Consider the following 19,208-nt stretch of genomic DNA (forward strand, 5'->3'; position numbering starts at 1 on the left):
GTACATTGCTCTAATTTTAACTTAGGGGAGAAGGCCTTTAAAAAAAATCCTATCAGGCTCTGAAATCAGTTTCCAGTTTGGCCAACCTTTTGACTACAGAACTACTTTACAAAATTTTTGCTTAAATATTGTCAGTCTTCAGCGGCACATACAATAAATATTTCTGGCAGTATTGACTAAGCCCCTTTGGGTATAAGAGGGGTCCCCAAAGAGAGTGCAAAGGATACTGTCTTCCCAAGTTCCAGAGTCACTCCCCAAAGACACCCAAAGAAAGAACTAACAATCTCTTGGCAGAAAGCCCCACTCAGTTCTTAGGATGCAAAATGAGGAAACAAGAAGTCACTAGCTGTCCCTAGGAGAGAAAGGATCAATAACCAGTCTGAATTGGGGTCTGTATTGGAACAGGAAGGACAATGTGAAATTTTATTTTCTTCACTCAACTGGGCACTACAGACAGATTGGGAAGAACTGATTCTGGAAAGAATTCTTACCTTTCTCTGGATTCTGCATTTTTTGAGGATCACCTCTGCAGCCTCTGATATCCAGTTTCCCATTGGCTATTTAGGGGAATAATGTAGCATTTTACCAGAATTTTCCTCATTTTCATCAACTCTGGAAGGGGCCCATAGGAGGAGCCTTCTCTGAAGGTAGATATGGCGTGTCTGAAAAACCATTAATGGCCTTTTGTTTATGGTTATAGAGCACTTTTTTTTTCACAGTGGAAAAACAATTGAGACAGGATTACTAGAATGAATACTCAAAGGAGCAGAAAGAGAAGAAATAAGAATCCTGTCAGTCTTAATCTTTTGTTTCAGGCCTCTTACATTTTTAATTTTTCATTAGGCTTTTGCAACAACTCTTTCAATGGCATTTCTATACACTAACAATGAGACTGAAGAAAGAGAAATTAAGGAGTCAATCCCATTTACAATTGCACCCAAAAGCATAAGATACCTAGGAATAAACCTAATCAAAGAGGTAAAACTAAAAACTATAGAACACTTCTGAAAGAAATTGAGGAAGACACAAAGAGATGGAAAACTATTCCATGCTCATGGATTGGCAGAATTAATATTGTGAAAATGGCAATGTTACCCAGGGCAATTTACACGTTTAATGCAATCCCTATCAAAATACCATGGAAACTATTTTGGAATTATGAAACCTTTGAAGACTTCTGCATGCTGATTAAAACAGGTATCTAATTCTATTTCATTTAGGAACCCTTGCTTTCAAGTGTACTTCTTAAATGGTGTTATTTAATTGTAACATTTTACATAATGGCCATTATAATTCTAAGTTGCTTTTAGCAAGATTTTGCCATTTTACTAGATACCTGCAACTTTGGACACTACAGGTTTTAGACATAAAAGAAGCAGGTGTCCTGGAAGGAGGCACACTCAACTCTTTGGAATTTGAAGATCCTATTAAGTAAGACTTTGGGTCACTCAGAACCAAACTAATACCTAAAGAGAATGTGCCACTGGGTTAGAAGTTTTTTGTTTTTTTTAATTTTTATTTATTTATGATAGTCACACAGAGAGAGAGGGAGAGGCAGAGACACAGGCTGAGGGAGAAGCAGGCTCCATGCACCGGGGGCCCGATGTGGGATTCCATCCCGGGTCTCCAGGATCACGCCCTGGGCCAAAGGCAGGCGCTAAACCGCTGGCCACCCAGGGATCCCCCTGGTTTAGAGATTGTACATGTTTTACAGTGTACCTTAACGCACTGAAGTTTTCCTTGAGGTTGACAGATAACCTAGTCAATTTAACCCGTTCAGTGACTGATTTATCGGAACATAGGAGTCTTTGAGTTAGGTGGCAAGCACTTTAACAGCTTTAAATGCTTGACTTGTATCCACCAATTTCTGCCCATGGTTTTCTTTTTTACACCTCCTAGGTCCCCATGGGCAATAGCCTTTACACAAAAGAGAACATTCACCTCAACACGCCAGTTGTAGCCAAAAGATGTCACTATGGACTGGCCAAGAGAAGACTGTGCCCACCATGAGCAATTCCCAGCAATGCCTCTACTATGGAGACTGCAAACTAGAACTGGGGAAGAGATTCCAGCGTGGAATTGTAGACTGAACCAAGGACCAACAACTGGCGCTCCGTTAGAGCCTCCTGTCAGTCTAGGCTGACCTGTTAACCTTGGACTAGAAAGCCAATTGGTCAAAAGCTTGAGTGCAAAAAGAGCAGAGCTTGACTAGAGGAGCTCAACTGAGAAGAACTCACCAATGGCCTTGGAAAAAGGTTTATGGAGCACCACACCTGTGTTTCTCATTCTCCTCAAATGCCATCAGGGGTTCACCTTGGATCCCATTGCTGCCACCAAAACTTTTAAATAACAAAAATTCAGCCAAATAGATTTTTAAAATTTAATTGGCTTTATTTATTGATTCATGAATCAGGCAGCATTTCATCTTGCAAGTAGAGGGGAACTCCAAAGGGCTACAGAAAGGTAAAGGAAAGGTTTTTCAAGGTAGGACAAGGAAGTTATAAACAGAAGAAAGGGCTGTTTCAAATGAGTTCACCTTCCTTTGGGGGACTGGAGAGGATCCATGTGACAGATGACCTCATTGATGCTAACCAGAAAGTATCTGACTAGCTGGTTAAGACTAAATTTCTGAGGGAGGCTGAAAGTACAATTATTAGGTATTTGAAGCCCTGGTGTGGTGGCATGCCAAGCATAAGTGACTCCATTTTAGGCTTATGATTTTCTTTTTAACAATGCCTAGTCATCAGTCAGTGAATGAATGAATGAATTCTTTTTTTTAAGTTAACTCATTAATTTACTTTATTAATCAATTAAAACACTTATATGTACTGGATCCTTTCACCTTAACTCTGGTTATAACAGAGAAAATTACTCTTGTATTCTTTTTTTTATAAATTTATTTTTTATTGGCATTCAATTTGCCAACATATAGAATAACACCCAGTGCTCATCCCAAGTGCCCGCCTCAGTGCCCGTAACCCAGTCAGAATTCTATTTCATTCTACTGCATAGAACACTGGGAACAACCCCTCAGAGTATGGACAGATGGTTCTCCAAAAATAGAGTAGAGGCATGGTTGTCGATCTCATAGAAGATGAGCTCTGCTGTTACTAAAGTCAGTCTTGATGGAAAGTAGAAAAAGACTTTTGGACATAGGATTCTGTAAGATGCCAGGATTTTAAGAAAAGGCTCATTTCCTTGAAGAGTCTGGAGTGTTCCAATAATGCCTTTTCTGTATTGCAAGCTTTTGTTCCTCTCTGATGTCTTGACTTCTCAGGGTAGGGCTAGTGAAAAGTTCACATCATAACTGAAGCACAGATGATCTTTGCAGGCTTAAAAGCCAATATTCTTATTATTTTATTATGTTTTTTAAATTGAAATATAGTTGACACACATTACTTTTTGATGTATGATACAGTGATTTGACAACTTTAAATGTTATGCTATAAGCCAATATTCTAACTTGTTCTTTGTAGTTTGACAAGTGTAGATATCCTATAGTCATGATATTTTTCCCTCAAGTAACAGTGGCTTGAAAAATCATGGGAACACTAAGAACACACCATAGTAAGTGGTATATAAGCAGTTTTTACCTTCTGGATGGGTTGAAGTAGGCTTTCTAATAGAGATGACTATTCAGTGGGTCTATAGAGGATGAATAGAGATCACTAGGAAAATACGAGCAGAATTTCCAGACCAATCAAAGAGAAAGGGTAATTGCATGAGGTATTACATGGTAAGTTGGGGGAATTGTGTTAGTTGTCCTACTTAATTAGGATTCAAAGTGTAGGGCACATAGGGATAGTTATAAAAAGCTGATGTTTAGAGATGAAAGGTTGTTTGAAATAAGATCTTAAGCAATTTAATTACCAAAGCAAGCAATTTGCTTATCATTTATGAGGAACCAGCAGAAGTTATTAAGCAGAGAAATTATTAATGAGAATTGAGACAACTTTGATTTTTTTCTTTTTCTCCCAATATTTGTGCTTACCAGGAGAGAACACTGTATCAGAAGAATAAGTTTGAGAGTCTCAGCAGTCATGAATAACTTCAGTAGATTAAATTGGAGATTGCAGCTTGATGGAGAGTTCTAGAAATGAGAATTATTTTCATCGATGTGAGTCTTGAGTATGAATGGAGATCAGAGGTCTATATTAACAGCCAAACTGGACAACTCAGTAGAATTTTGAGTCTGAAGAGGTGGCTGGGTACAACATTAGACTTGAAGTCAGTCCAGAGGAGAGTTTGGGGATATAGCTATGGATTAAGTTTCCAATTTCAGACTAATGAGGAAAGAAGCCAACAAAATCAGAATGAAGACAGAAGCCTGAGAATTGTGTCTGTGGATCTAGATTGAGGGGGCAAGTCCACACAACGGCTCAACTGGGTTATGACAGTTGTTCCTAGGCTGCCAACAACTCCCTCACTTTTGGGCCAGCTTTTGTGGTGTGGTTTAACAGCACAAGAATGCATGAGAAGTTCTTCTGAGAGGAACTCCCATTAAAACAAAGTACTTTTAGTCCAGCTGGTTCATATTTGGACCTTGTCATTGCAGCTCTTAGGGATATCAAATGGTCTTGTTAACTTGTGAGTCTGGCATAAAATAGAGCAGAGGTATAAAAGGATGCGGGAGTGGAAGCTCAGACACAAAGTCTAGCCTGCTATACATATGAAAGTAGGAAAGATGGCCCTACAAATTCTGCAATAGCCAATGAGAACATGGGCAGGGGAGAATTGGTCTATTTGAAGTAGAATTATTTATGCAGACACTTATAATCAAACAAAATGCAAAAAAAATATTGGGAAAGGGAAATAAAGTAGGAGTCAATGATTTTTTGTTTTTTACTACCGATGAATTGGAATCCAAAATGCCAAAATAAACATTCTACAGGATATTAATATAACAATGCTATTTTAACTCAAAGAATGTTTAGTTTTAAATATCTGTACAAAAATGTCAACTTCTCACTGAATGCTTACGAAAAGGAAGAGGTTGCTTTCCAGCGTACCATATCAGATCTGAGCCATGGTAGCAGCCACAGCTAAAAACAAACAAACAAATATTAAATGAAAAACTACCTATCACTACTACTATTGTTTCTTAAAATACAGAGCCACCTTTTATGGTCCATTCCAATTTAGTTAACTTCTTTCTTGCTTTGAATGATACATGCCTCCAACCTCATTACTGAGGGCCAGTCAGTTAAATTTGCATCCAATGAAAGATTGGAACTAAAAAGTGATTATTAAGTAGAAAAAAATCCTTGGAATGTTAAGGGCTTCTTAAGAATATCAGATAAGTGAGCTCATTGAATGACAGAATCAGACATGGTTGAAGGTTCAGAAAGCTACAGAGGACCAAAGTTACTTAGGCTGTAAATTAATCCAAGTATTGAACTGATTTTGTTGTGCAGATTAAAAGCTATCTGAAGAAAAAGCCCAAATTATTTCATTGCACTGGAATTTTAAGTTTATCTGTTATGATTTGCAGGGAGTAGAATAGCAGTTTACTTGTTATAATGCTGTTTGTCCTAATCAGAGGAATTTGGAGAGGCAGAGACAGGGAGAAGCACTGACTGCCTCATTTCAATAAGAAGGCCCAATAGCAAGCAACTCTCTTCATGCAAAAGCACAGTATGAAAGAGTTGTCCTGAATTTCTGCCAGGGAACAGCTGCAACCCTGTGGTGGTCCAACTTAATGGTATTCCTCAATGTCCAGGGGAGGTTCAGATATTGTTATCTTTCTATCATTATCCAACCAATGTCCTGTGATTTGGGCATCTGAAAATAAGATATGATATGGAGTAGAAGGGAGTAAAGACAGTAATTTGAAATAAGGCCAACCATTTTTTAATTAGTATGAGATAACCATGTAACTACTTTTTAAAACTTGGATAGATATGAAAGGGGACCCAATTAATAATTTTACCAGGACCAGGGTAGTAAGTGGGAACTATCTTAGACAGGTAGGACATATAGTCAGTTAACTCCCAGAGAATATTATTTACAAGTCTAATATATTATTTCTTTACATCAGATGTATCTTAATAGCTAAGATAGCTAAAACATATCTAGGCTTCATAAAGTGTAAGGTCTTATTCTTCAACACTGCGTATTGTAGTGAAAATATTTGGTGCTGCATAGGCCCTGTACCTCTGATCTTATCAGGAATAAAAATTCATATTTGAAAAAAGAATTAAAGTATAGTTGACCCTTGAACAACACAGGTTTGAAATGTGCGGGTCCAGTTTTACAGGATATATATATATATATATATATATAGTCCAGTACTGTAAATATACATGTCTCCAAACCTAATTAAAGTCTAAGTACATTTTCTCTTATGATTTTCTTAATAATGCTTTCTTTTCCCAGCTTACTTTAAGAATACGGTGCACAATACATATAACATACAAAGTATATGTATATTAAACTGTTTATGTTGTTGGTAAGGCTTCTGGTCAACAGCAGACTATTAGTTAAATTCTTCAGGAGACAAAGGTTGCACGTGGATTTGCAACTATGTGGGGGATTTGCCCTCCTAATGCCTAAATTGTTCAAGGGTTAACTGTAAATAATTGTGAAATAAGTGTCCCTAAAAATTTCTAAAAGATTACACACATCCAGATTTCTACTGGATAAATTTAATTAGTCATAGGGGAAAGTGTCCTACAAGGAATTAAGGACTTCATGAGGGGTAAATAATCTATTTACCAGTAAATAGATTTACTTAATAGTAAATAATCTATTTACCAGTAACAGATTCAACTTTAAATCAATAACCATCAGAGAAAACTAGAAATACATTACGGCGAGTTTATTCATATTTTGTCTGTCCTTTTGAATATTTTTTAATTCAACCAACTTAAGCTTTAAGTTCTTCAATTATAACTCAGAAGTTCTTTATTCAAAAACTAAAGAAAGTCAAAGAGTATTAAAAGAGAAAGGAGAGTGTCTAATTTGTATTCACTCACAACTGGAACCTAGGGCTGTATTCAAACAAATATGTTTATATTTATTTGATGACAAAAGCAAAACTGTGGTTTCCTGAGCCACCCTCCCCGCCAATATTGATATTGTTCTGCAATGCCAAAGTTATCTTTCTGAATTGAATCACTAATACTACTGCATCCCCTTTTGGCTGCTCTTCATAATTGGAGGAGTATGAATGCAGAACCCATGAACAATAAGACTCCCCTTTGGGAAAGGGTGGCACAGACCTCAGGATGGCCCTTTTATCTCTTTACCATTCTGTCTCCCTCTTACATCTTTTTATAGATTCCTTTTTATAAATAGAGTCTTAGTTCTTTTCCCTCTGTACTTTGAACCTAACCTATCAATCATTTCTCATAGGCAGTTTTCCTAATATGAGAACAGGGAGATTTTTTCCTTCATTCTGTATGTTTTTGTCAAGAGCCCGCCCACCATGTTCTAGATGCAGAGATCAGCAATGAAAAAGAGCAATGGAAATCTCTGCCCTCATGACTACAAGGGGATAAAAGAAAGCCACTCTTTTTAGTTGATCAAAAGAGTGGAATATATACAAAATGACTCTTTCTGGTACTAAGATTAGTCACTTCTAAGTCATTCTCTGGCATACATTTCATAGTATATATTGCATTTATATGACATGTATGTGTAAATGCAGAGCAAAGCTTGGAATCACAATAATGAACTAGGTTCATTTTGCAGGGTTGTTTGTAGTCATGCAGTACATACTCAGTAATTTGCTTTGGCATTAATAGGTCATGTTTTTGGACACCTGTGTGGCTCAGTTGGTTAGGTGGCTGACTCTTCATATCAGCTCAGGTCATGATCTCAGGGTCATGAGATCAAGCCCCATGTCTGGCTCCATGGTCAGCGAGGAGTCTGCTTAGGATTCTTTCGCTCCCTCTCTCTCTCCTTGTCACATTCATGCTCACACTGTCACACTCATGGTCTTTATTATTTATTAAAAATAAATAGGGATGCCTGGGTGGCTCAGTGGTTGAGCATCTGCCTTAGGCTCAGGGCATGATCCCATGGTCCCGGGATTGAGTCCCACATCAGGCTCCCTGCATGGAGCCTCCTTCTCCCTCTGCCTTTGTGTCTGCCTGCCTCTCTCTCTGTGTCTCTCATGAATAAACAAATAAAATCTTTTATATATATATATATATATATATATATATATATATATAACATTTTAAAAGTAGGTATGTTTTTTCTTTGCTTTTGTCATCAAACAAAATACATTTCCATATCAGCACATATAAATTTATCTCATCCTTTTAATGACTGTTAGTCATTAGTATAGATGTGCCTTGTCCCCTATTGATGGGACGTTTAAAGCCACTTCCAAATTTGCAATGTTTTACAAAATGATGTATAATCTTACACATCCTTTACACAGATGTGAGTGCTTTTGTGGCAGGATGTACTTCAGCACCCTGAAAAACTCAGCTCAGGAAAACTGTAGGGTACAAAAGAAAATAGTTTGTTCTAATTATCCAGGATAGAGCTGTATTGCTATTTTGTGAGAAAGCAAAAATCTTTGTTGTCACTTTAATAATGGAAAACAAATGTACAGAAGGCAAGTAATGATTCTGTACCTGCAAAGGTGAGATAAGAAAGGATAAGATAATTGGCATAGGAGAACTTTTACTTTTCCCTTCTTTTTTTTCTTAATATTTTATATATTTATCTGAAAGAGATTGAGAGACCACAAGTGGTAGAAGGGGCAGAGGAAGAAGCAGACTCCCTGCTGAGCATGGAGTGTGATGCAGGCCTTGATCCCAAGACCCTGAGACTGTGACCTGAGCCAAAGTGAGATACTGAACCAACTGACCCACCAGGCGTCCCTACTTTTCCCTTCTACATCATTGGACTGGTTTATAACAGGTAGGTATTCATTTTATTTAAAATTAATTTTCAAAAACCATATACAAAGAAAATATTTTCTCTCTATTCTGTCAGTAAAAAGCATAAGGCTTCATTGATCTGAAGAAAATTACAGGTTTTGTGTTTTTGTTGTTGTTGTTTTAATAAAGCCTAATTAAAGAGCTGCTTCTGAAAAACTTTAGGGTGATAGGAAAGAACTTGTCCAAGTAATCAGCTTTTTAAACAAGCAAAAATGAAAAAGAAATTCAAATCACTTCTAAACCTCAGTCCTGATTTCTCTGCAAATCAACAGAACCATTCCAAATTGAGAATTGTTATGTAAAAAATAAAAAAAAAAAGACAAACACTTGGAGTTATTGGGAAATCCAAAATAATTTTGTTAAATTAATTGAGTAACTTCCTTCCCTGTAACCCCCACCCTGCTTTGTAGACCTGGCTCCTTTGGTTCCTCATTTATCTCCTGGCCTGGTTTTATTTTTGACCTTCCTAATTTAAGAGGTCCAAGAGCCACTTTATGAATGATGAATAAAAAAACCTAAAAATTATTTGTTCCATGATAGTCTGTATGATTTAATATTGCACAAAATACTATAACTCCTCAAATCACAAGTTTTTAGCTGTGAGCTGTTTGCCTAGGTTCCCCAGCTTAGTTTTATAGCTCCTGAGTTAGCAACTAACATCACATAATTTTTTATATAATTTCTGTGTGTACATGTGCAAATGTGTGTAGAGAGAGAGAGAGAGAGACTGGGAGACAGAGCAAGAAAGAAAGAGAGACAGAGATTTAACAAAGGCTTTAAAAGACCTTAAAAAGGAAAATATTTTGAGTTTTCTCCATTATGTCCACTGAATGTGGATTTTATTGCTATGGTATCAATGGATACATTACTATATTTATTGGGTGAAAAGAGGATAAGCAGCAGATCATTTTCCTTCAGTAAGAAAGATCAAGGGAGAATCAAGACTTAGGACTGGTCCCAAAATTAAACTGATTTACCCAGGATACTGCAGCTCAGACATTACTAATCTTACATTTCAGCCAGGCCTGCTTGCTCAGAATGAGATCTTCCTTCAACTTTAAAATTCACCCTCAATAACCCTGCAACCCACACACTCACTAGATATCACCACTCAGGGAATGATGTTGAACTGATTTTTTAACTTTTCTGAGTATGGTGCCCAGTGAGACATATTTACCTCTTCGAAGGAAAGCTGGCCATTTAAAAACAACCTCCCACCCGTCCTTCAAAACAAACAAACAAACAAACAAACAAAAAAACATTATGATACAGCAGTGCTTGAATGCAAAGGGAAGGAGGTGAACATTTCAGCTAGTATTGCTTTTTCTTAGGAGTGGCTTTATTCCTCCTAAGGCCCACTGTCTTGGTAGTTAACATTGGCATTCCTAATTCTGTTTTCTCTTGTTCCACTTCCAGTGCCTTTAGGAAAGCAGACTGCCATTTTGATCATATGAATGTTATTCAGAGTTGTTTTGAGGCCTTCTCATCTTACTCTTGGCTGCCCTGCACATATCAGGCAAACTAAAGTCCACCCATATCCTGCAGTAAATAAAATTTATACTGCAGTTATGAGAGTAGAGTTGCAGTTGACTACTTGATGTAATGTTATTTTTTTGTAGACATTTAATTAAGCTAATTAATTTTCATTTTGCAGCTTTCATTTTGTAGTTTGGAGCCACACTTTTTTTTCCCCCCAAGTTTCAATCATTTTTCTGGGCCTTTAAAAATCTCACAGCCCATTCGCACTGGGCTCAAATGTGTAATGGACAAAATGGCCTCAATAATGCTAATTTAATAGACAAGTAGATTTAAAACTCTTTTATTAAAAAAAGAACCAGTTATAATGGTTTGCCTTTTTAACATATATGTGTCTTTTACAGCAAGCTACCTTCCTGAATTTTCTACATCCAACCTAATTATATAAGTTTTGAAATATTAAAGTACTTTCTTTCTTTATAGTCAATTTTCTTTTCTCTTTTCATATTTTGATATTTAAGATCTATAGGCACAGTCTGATCTTAAGGCAATTTCTGTAATTTATATTTAATGTCAAATCACTTATTAATTTTATTTCTTTATTATTTTTAAAGATTGTATTTATTTACTCATGAGAGAAAAAAAAAAAGAGAGGCAGAGACATAGACAGAGGGAGAAGCCCGGTGTGGGTTCCCTGCGGGTAGCCTGATGTGGGACTAGATCCTGGGACTCCAGGATCCTGCCCTCAACCGCTGAGCCACCCAGGCATACCTACCAATTCTTTTAAACACTGATGTCCAGAGAACTATTTACCATTCAAATGGTCCTAAAGAGGGCAGCCCGGTTGGCTCAGCAGTTTGACGCCGCCTTCAGCCCAGGGCGTGATCCTGGAGACCCAGGAAGGAGTCCCACATTGGGCGTCCTATATGGAGCCTGCTTCTCCCTCTGCCTGTGTCTCGGCCTCTCTCTCTCTCCGTCTCACATGAATAAATAAATAAAATCTTTAAAAAAAAAGATCCTAAAGAGAAAGCTGGGAAAGACATCCTCATATCAGGTAAATTAAACTTTATCCCAAAGACTGTAGTGGGAGATGAAGAGGGACACTATATCAAACTTAAAGGGTCTATCCAACAAGAGGATCTAATAATATTGAATATTTAGGCCCTAATGGGGGAGCTGCCAAGTATATCAATCAATTAATAACCAAAGTAAAGACATACTTAGATAATAATACACTAATAGTAGGCAACATCAACACGGCACTTTCTACAAATGACAGATCTTCTAAACACAACATCTCTAAAGAAACAAGAGCTTTAAATGATACACTGGACCAGATGGATTTCACAGGTATATACAGAACTTTACATCTGAACGCAACTGAACACATATTCTCCTCATGTGCCCATGGAACTTTCTCCAGAATAGACCACATACTGGGTCACAAATCGGGTCTCAACCAATACCAAAGGATTGGGATTGTCCCCTGCATATTTTCCGACCACAATGCTTGAAACTACAACTCAATCACAAGAAGAAATTTAGAAGAAACTCAAACACGTGGAGGTTAAAGAGCATCCTGCTAAAAGATGAATGGGTCAACCAGGAAATTAAGAAGAATTAAATAGATTCATGGAAACTAATGAAAATGAAGATACAACCACTCAAAATCTTTGGGATACAGCAAAAGCAGTCCTAAGAGGGAAATACATCGCAATACAACCATCCCTCAAAAAATGGGAAAAAACTCAAATACACAAGCTAACTTCGCACCTAAAGGAACTGGAGAAAGAACAGCAAATAAAACCTACACCAAGCAGAAGAAGAGAGTTAACAAAGATTTGAGTAGAACTCAATGAAATAGAGACCACAAGAGCTGTGGAACAGATCAACAAAACCAGGAGTTGGTTCTTTGAAAGAATTCATAAGATAGATAAACCATTGCCAACCTTATTATAGAGAAAAGACTCAAATTAATAAAATCACGAATGGAAAAGGAGAGATCACAACCAATACCAAGGAAATACAAACGATTTTAAAAACATATTATGAGCAGCTATATGCCAACAAATTAGGCAATCTAGAAGAAATAGACACATTTCTGGAAAACCACAAATTACCAAAACTGGAACAGGAAGAAATAAAAAACCTGAACAGGCCAACAACCAGGGAGGAAATTGAAGCAGTCATCACAAACCTCCCAAGACACAAGAGTCCAGGGCCAGATGGCTTCCCAGGGGAATTCTATCAAACGTTTAAAGAAGAAACAATACCCATTCTACTAAAGCTGTTCTGAAAGAGAGAAAAGGAAGGAATACTTACTTACAAACTCGTTTTATGAGGCCAGCATCACCTTGATTCCAAATCCAAAGACCCCACCAAAAAGGAGAAGTATAGATCAATATCCCTGATGAACACAGACGCACAAATTCTCAACAAGATCCTAGCCAATAGGATCCAACAGTACATTAGGAAGTTTATTCACCATGACCAAGTGGGGTTTATCCCCGGGATGCAAAGCTGGTTCAACCCTGGTAAAACAACTAACGTGATAGATCATATGAACAAGAGAAAAAACAAGAACCATATGATCCTGTCAATAGATGCAGAGAAAACATTTGACAAAATACAGCATCCATTCCTGATCAAAACTCTTCAGAGTGTAGGAATAGAGGGCACATTCCTCAGCATCTTAAAAGCCATCTACAAAAAGCCCACAGCAGATATCATTCTCAATGGGGAAACACTGGGAGCCTTTCCCCTTAGATCAGGAACATGACAGGGATGTCCACTCTCACTACTGCTATTTCAACGTAGTACTAGAAGTCCTAGCCTCAGCAATCAGACAACAAAAAGACATAAAAAGCATTCAAATTAGAAAAGAAGAAGTCAAACTCTCCCTCTCCATCATCTTCAGTGATGACCTGATACTGTACTGAGAAAACCCAAAAGTCTCCACCCCAAGATTTCTAGAACTCCTACAGCAATTTGGCAATCTGGCAGGATACAAAATCAATGCCCAGAAATCAGTGGCATTTCTATACACTAACAATGAGACTGAAGAAAGAGAAATTAGGGAATCAATCCCATTTACAATTGCACCCAAAAGCATAAGATACCTAGGAATAAACCTAACCAAAGAGGTGAAGGATCTATACCCTAAAAACTACAGAACACTTCTGAAAGAAATTGAGGAAGACACAAAGAGATGGAAAAAATATTCCATGCTCATGGATTGGAAGAATGAATATCGTGAAAATGGCAATGCTACCCAGGGCAATGTACACACTCAGTGCAATCCCTATCAAAATACCATTGACTTTCTTCAGAGAGTTGGAACAAATCATCTTAAGATTTGTGTGGGATCAGAAAAGACCCTGAATAGCCAGGGGGAATGTTGAAAAAGAAAACCAGAGGTGGGGGCCTCACAATGCCGGATTTCAAGCTGTACTACAAAGCTGTGATCATCAAGACAGTGTGGTACTGGCACAAGAAACAGACACATAGATCAATGGAACAGAAGAGGGAACCCAGAAATGGGTTCTATGGTCAACTAATATTTGACAAAGCAAGAAAGACTATCCGCTGGAAAAAGGAGAGTCTCTTCAATAAGTGGTGCTGGGGAAATTGGACAGCCACTTGCAGAAGAATGAAACTAGCCCATTCTCTTACATCAGACACAAAGATAAAACTCAAAATGGATGAAAGATCTAAATGTGAGACAAGAATCCATCAAAATCCTAAAGGAGAACACAGGCAACGCCCTTTTTGAACTTGGCCACACCACGTTCTTGCAAGATACAGCTATGAAGGCAAGGGAAACAAGAGCAAAAGTGAACTCTTGGGACTTCATCAAGATCAAAGGCTTCTGCACAGCAAAAGGAACAGTCAACAAAACTAAAAGACAACCTACAGAATGGGAGAAGATATTTGCAAATGACCTATCAGATAAAGGGCTAGTATCCAAGGTCTATAAAGAACTTATTAAACTCAACAGCAAAGAAACAAACAATCCAACCACGAAAAGGGCAAAAGACACGAACAGAAATGTCACCAAAGAAGGCGTACACATGGCCAACGAGCACATGAGAAAATGCTCCGCATCACTTGCCATCAGGGAAATACAAATCAAAACCACAATGAGATACCACCCCACACCAGTGAGAATGGTGAAAATTAACAAGACAGGAAACAATAAATGTTGGAGAGGATGTGGAGAAAGGGGAACCCTCTTGCACTGTTGGTGGGAATGTGAACTGGTGCAGCCACTCTGGAAAACTGTCTGGAGGTTCCTCAAAGAGTTATAAATAGAGCTACCCTACGACCCAGCAATTGCACTGCTGGGGATTTACCCCAAAGATACAGATGCAGTAAAGCCCGAGACACCTGCATCCCAATGTTTATAGCAGTAATATCCACAATAGCCAAACTGTGGAAGGAGCCTCGGTATCCATAGAAAGATGAATGGTAAAGAAGATGTGTTCCCTATATACAATGCAATATTACTCAGTCATTAGAAACGACGAATACCCACCATTTGCTTCAACGTGGATGAAACTGGAGGCTATTATGTTCAGTGAAGTAAGTCAATCAGAGAAGGACAAACATTATATGGTTTCCTTCATGCGGGGAATATAAAAGATAGTGAAAGAGATTAAAGGCACTTGACAGTTGAGTACTGGGTGTTTTAGTATATGTTGGCAAATTCAACTGAATTAAAAAATATCCAGGAAAAGAAAAAGACTTATGATAAAGCAACAGTAATAACGACAAAGTATAATGATAGACAAAGTAAACCAATGGATCAGACTAGAGGTTCCAGAAATAAACATACATATATTAACACTATATTTTGTAAAGGTGACACTGCCAGTCCTACCAGACTGAGGTCCAGGTACCCCATCTTAGTAAATGATGCTGGGTCCTCTGGATGTGCACGTAGAAAAAGAAAGTAAAATTTGACTCTTACTTCATATCACATACTCAAATCAACTCTAGGTATACTATAGAGCTAAACGCAAAAGGTAAAATCATAATGCTTCTAGAAGGGTGCCTTGGTGGCTCATTGGTTGAGCTTCTGCCTTCTGTCCAGGGCCTGATCCGGGGGTCTTGGTATTAAGTCCCCTATTGGGCTCCCTGCAGGGAGCCTGCTTCTCCCTCTGCCTGCCTGTGTCTCTGCCTCTCTCTCTCTGTGTTTCTCATGAATAAATAAAATCTTTAAAAGAAAATTAAAAAAAAACTTCTAGAAGAAAAGGTAGGGAAATAATTCATGATTTGGGGGAATGTAAAGATTTCTTAAAAAGGACTCACAAAGCACTAGTCTTAAAAGAAACAATTGATAAATTGGATTATAAAAATGTTAGAAACATCTGTTCACCAAAAGATTATTATAGAGTGCAAAGGCAATGATAAATATGTGGATAAATTATGCTATATTCATATAGTGGAATACCAGGCAGAGATGAGAATTAGTATTCTATACCTATATGCCAACATCTGGTTGACTTTCACAAACATATTAGAGGAACAAAGCCAGACCAGAAGAAAGTATATTTCACATGCCACTTTCACAAAATATAAAAGTAGGCAAAACTAATATATGTTTTTGAAATCGGGACAGTAATTATTTTGGGGGATAGGTAGTGATTAGAAGATGGCAAAAAGAAGACTTTTATGGGTGTTGATGCTATTCTGAGTTTATGCGAGTGGGCATTATATAGATATAGTCAGTTAATGAAAATGATTTGCCTGTACATTCATGGTATGGCCATCATTCTATATACGCTGTATGTTTGATTCAACATAAAGGCTAAAAAGGTCCAATCAAGTCAGGCAGATAAAGTAAATGATAATATCAAGTTAGGTGTAAGTAAAATACTGTCTATACTTGCTATGGTTTGTTCTTAAGAGCACCTTAAACTGTCTTCTTTTGACGCACATGTTTGCATGTTACATACCTGAAAATATTCTTTATTTAAAAAAATTGAGCAGGCTGTTTGGTACACCCAACAGCATTGCAAAATCAAACATAATGTTAGTGGAAGAAGTCAGTCATTCCATGTAGATAAAATTAAAAAACAGGTAAAACTAGTCTATGGTGTTAAAAGGTAGTTCGATAGTGTTTGGAGATATGGTGGGGAATTTTTAGATGCTGATAATGTTCTTTTGATTGGGTGGTAATTACATGTGTCTACTTTGTGATAATTCATTAGGGTACATACTCAAAGTTTGTGTACTTTTTGTACATTATATATCAATAAAAATTATATTAAAACATAAAAATATAGAATAAACCTTGTAAGAGAGTCAGTGCAGGATATAACATTATTTAGGACTAAGAAAAAAGTAGGAAACTGGCAGAAAAGGCAGAAGATCTGACCTTGCTAAAAAGAATGCTGTTGGGCTCATATTACATTGTCCCTGTCCAAGGTCATTCATATCTTAACCAAGTAGACTCTTAATAAATGTGCTCTCCTTCTAGGTGCAGAATTGTCGGCCTGGTGCATCTTTCTGAAGAGAATTTCTGATCTTGAATGAGCCTTCTTTGGGAAATATGCACAGAATAAATGTTCACATGTAGGATTTTTTCCCAATTATTTATGATGTTTCAATATACTGACTCTAGATTGGTTTCTACACAACCAACCCTTTTGTTTTCTCGCTAAACTTCCATCTTAAGAATTCGCTGTCTTTACATATAAGCAAAGTTACCAATACACCCTAGACATTTTGCAATACAACTGTAGCCTGCAATTCCAAAGTTTTATTTATTTCATCTTGGTTTGGCTGATTCTTATTCATTTTTTAATTAATGTTTTTGTTTTTGTGTATTTGCTGTTACACTTTGAGTGGCTTAGGTAACTTGCCTCCAAATAAGCATCTCCTTTGTGGACTGTTGCCTTGAAATTGGTTTTTATACTGATGTTCCTTTTCAGCAGTCCCCAGCATGGTCAAATCTTTTGGAACTCTGCTTCAGATAATCACAGATAACTCTTCACTTTGTCTGTTCTGCATGGCCTCCTTCAGAGCATGACAGTTGCTTAGAGTTACCATCAGCCTATATTCTTCATTTTTGTTTACCCTAGAAGATGGAACTAAGCTGCACCAAAGATGCAGCCAAGGGCAATGCACTTTTTGCAGTCCAAGACTGAAGGTGGAGGTGTCCTTGTTGAATTATATTTTATGTATCACTCACAGTCATTTTGATGAAGCCCTTGCATAAAGTCTTCTTTTGAGTGTAGCAAATAAAGCAATTGCATTGGTACTGTGCTTTGGAGATCCTGCCCTGCTAGGTGCTTGTGTCTGATTAATTTTTCCTGGCAGGTAGGGCCCACATAAGAGCTCAGAGGGCTAGGAGAATAAAACCAGAATAGTAGTAAGCATGAGTCATGTTCTGGAGTAGGGCCAGAGGCTGACACTTGGGTGGCAAATCTGAAAAATGTCATTGGTGTAAGTGAGAAGAGAGGGGAAGCTGAGATATGTACAGGAATCATAGAACAGGGGAATCAGAATTGAGGAGGGACGGAAGTAGACGACCAGAAGTGGTGGTGTAAATTGGTAGTTAACACACCTGCTATGAATTAGGACCACCTAAGCAGTAAGAAGTCATTGATACTGGGTCCCCACCAATATACTCACTGAATGAGAATCTTCAGAATGAGGCCCACACATCTGTCTTTTCTTATAGCTCACACATTTCTGACTTCCTATGTTAGTGGAGCCGTGTTAGGAAACCACTGCTCTGGAGAAACCTGAAGACAGAAGTGGGGCTCTCACATGCTGTTTACAAAACTCTCAGATAGATGGCTCAGGCTGTCTCAGGTTGTTTAAAGGGGCTGGCGTGAGGTGAATAGTTTGTTGGTGATTCAGGAAAATGGCAATAGAAGAGAATATTTGGTTCACAAACTAAGAAAGGAAGCCAGTTTAGTACTAACCTCTCTCATGGGAATGAATCCAGAATATTGCCTGGCTTTTGTTTGTTTCTTTTGTTTGTTTGTTTGTTTTTTTAGAATTTCATTAAATTTATTTTTTAAGTTTTTAAAAATGTTATTTAAATTCAATTAACTAACATATAATGTATTATTGGTTTTAGAGGTATTGGTCAGTGATTCATCAGTCTTATATAATGTCCAGTGCTCATTACATCACGTGCTCTCCTTACTGCCCATCACCCAGTTACCCCACCCATTCTCCACCCCACTCCCCTCCAGTAACACTCAGTTTGTTCCCTTTTTTAAAAAAATTTTTTGGGGGAGTTTGATTTGCCAACATACAGTATAACACCCAGTGCTCATCCTGTCAGGTGCCCCCCTCAGTGCCCGTTACCCAGTCACCCCATCCCCCCGCCCTCCTCTCCTTCCACTACCCCTTGTTCATTTCCCAGCATTAGGGGTCTCTCATGTTCTGTCACCTTCTCTGATATTTCCCACTCATTTTCTCTCCTTTCCCCTATCATCCCCTTCACTATTTTTTATATTCCCCGTATGAAGGAAACCATATAAGTTTTGTCCTTCTCTGATTGACCTACTTCACTCAGCATACTACCCTACAGTTCTATCCACGTTGAAGCAAATGGTGTGTATTCATTGTTTCTAATGGCTGAGGAATATTCCATTTTATATATAGACCACATCTTCTTTACCATCATCTGTTGATGGACACTGAGGCTCCTTCCACAGTTTGGCTATTGTGGACATTACTGCTATAAACATTGGGATGCAGGTGTCTCGGGCTTTACTGCATCTGTATCTTTAGGGTAAATCCCCAGCAGTGTAATTGCTGGGTCGTAGGGTAGCTCTATTTTTAACTCATTGAGGAACTTCCAGATAGTTTTCC

At 37.8% G+C, this 19,208-nt stretch overlaps 1 long non-coding RNA gene across 1 annotated transcript; it reads left to right on the forward strand.

The window, feature by feature from the left end:
• Positions 1-3,421: 3,421 nt before the first annotated feature.
• On the forward strand, positions 3,422-18,338 carry LOC140632077 (uncharacterized). Its single transcript, XR_012029597.1, has 3 exons — positions 3,422-4,117; positions 8,688-8,877; positions 16,855-18,338. It is a non-coding gene; the product is annotated as an uncharacterized lncRNA (long non-coding RNA).
• The last annotated feature ends 870 nt before the right edge of the window (positions 18,339-19,208 follow it).

Source organism: Canis lupus, chromosome 1 (genome assembly GCF_048164855.1).
Source record: "Canis lupus baileyi chromosome 1, mCanLup2.hap1, whole genome shotgun sequence".
NCBI lineage: Eukaryota > Metazoa > Chordata > Mammalia > Carnivora > Canidae > Canis > Canis lupus.